Consider the following 1,605-nt stretch of genomic DNA (forward strand, 5'->3'; position numbering starts at 1 on the left):
CCAACAGTGTTCTCTGGACCAGGCGTGGTTGTTTTTGCCTCATATCTCCCTTCCTCTTTCCTTGCTGACAGCACCTTGATTTTGCCTTAAAGCACTATCCCTCTGTGCATGTGAAAGAGAAGCAAAGTTCTGGGATCACATGGCACTGAAAACGATATTATATATCACTCTCCTGCGATTTCATATGGAACGTTACCATTGGCCATAGTGGAGTAGATGTCTATTACTCCTTTGTCCATTCACCATCCATTTTGCCTTGTTCTGACAACAGCTCCTGGTTTTTCCTGGTGAAACATATACTCCCATATTTGGCCACATGAATTAACCAGAGCTAACTCCATCCCAGGCTCTAAGATTGAGCAGTAGAGCCAAAGAGAACCATTTTATCTCTCAATACATACGTACATATGTACACAAATAAATAAATTCAATAAATATCATCGAGCATCTACTATGTGTAAAACACTGTCCTAATTTCTGGAGACATAGCAATAAATAGCAGAGATAAAACCCCCCAGCTCTTGGGAGGATTCAGGCAATGGTGTGTGTGCATGTGCGGGTGTGTGTGCGTGTGTTATTTTCCCCCTTTCAGGACAGCCTACCTGAAATTGGATCAACACATAGGAAAGTGGAGCTGAGATTTGCAGTGAGGCAAATTCTTTTGAGCACCTGATGGCAGCCAGAGTAAAGCCACATCCACCTCTGTACTTTCCCACGACGGGAGCCATAAATGCCTTCTTCAATTGGTGAAATCAGTTAGTGTTGGTTTTTGCCCCTTGCAGGAGAAAGATTCCTGACTCTGCACTACCTACTAGGGATGATGCAGAATTACATGATTATGTCTATAAAGCAGGCCACATATGACAGCCATAGTGATAGTACTCACGTGAACATCAGCACAAATCTGAGGAAATTAAGTAAAAACTATTCTCGCTGGATGTGATCAGGAGGAAGAGGGAACAGAACCTTTCTTGAATTTTAACTAAAGACCTCCACATGCTGCCAGCTCTAGTATTTTACAGAATGGCAAGAGAAACCTTAATCACTTTCAGTACAGAGCAAAGAACGTGCGGTAAAATTCCACAAAATAGAGATGACCTCTGTTGTTGCAGAAAGCTGCCTGCTAGATAATGTGGCAGAGCAGATCTCAGGTTGGTCCGTGTTTATGAAAAGCTCAACGTACCTATGAATATGAAGAAAACACTTTAAAATACTTATCAAGGATGTTAATTTGCATCTTGAAGGTAATCATGAATTTATTGGACCTGGCAAGTTGGAATAAACTAAACATTTCATCCACACATTCAGTTATCAACCCATCCCTTCTTTAGGATTTGGAGCATCTTAATGGACACCAGCTAAGGGAGGGAATCCGTGCAGGGTATGCCTGGACTACGGTTATATGTGTGTGAGACTCTAAGCATAGCTGACTCCACCTTAGGCACTTTAGGATTTGGAGCATCTTAATGGACACCAGCTAAGGGAGGGAATCCGTGCAGGGTATGCATGGACTACGGTTATATGTGTGTGAGACTCTAAGCATAGCTGACTCCACCTTAGGCATTTACCGCTTGTTATGCCTTTGTGAGAACTTTCCGTATAAAG

The sequence above is a fragment of the Galeopterus variegatus genome, unplaced genomic scaffold (assembly GCF_000696425.1).
Source record: "Galeopterus variegatus unplaced genomic scaffold, G_variegatus-3.0.2 Scaffold3807, whole genome shotgun sequence".
Lineage (NCBI taxonomy): Eukaryota > Metazoa > Chordata > Mammalia > Dermoptera > Cynocephalidae > Galeopterus > Galeopterus variegatus.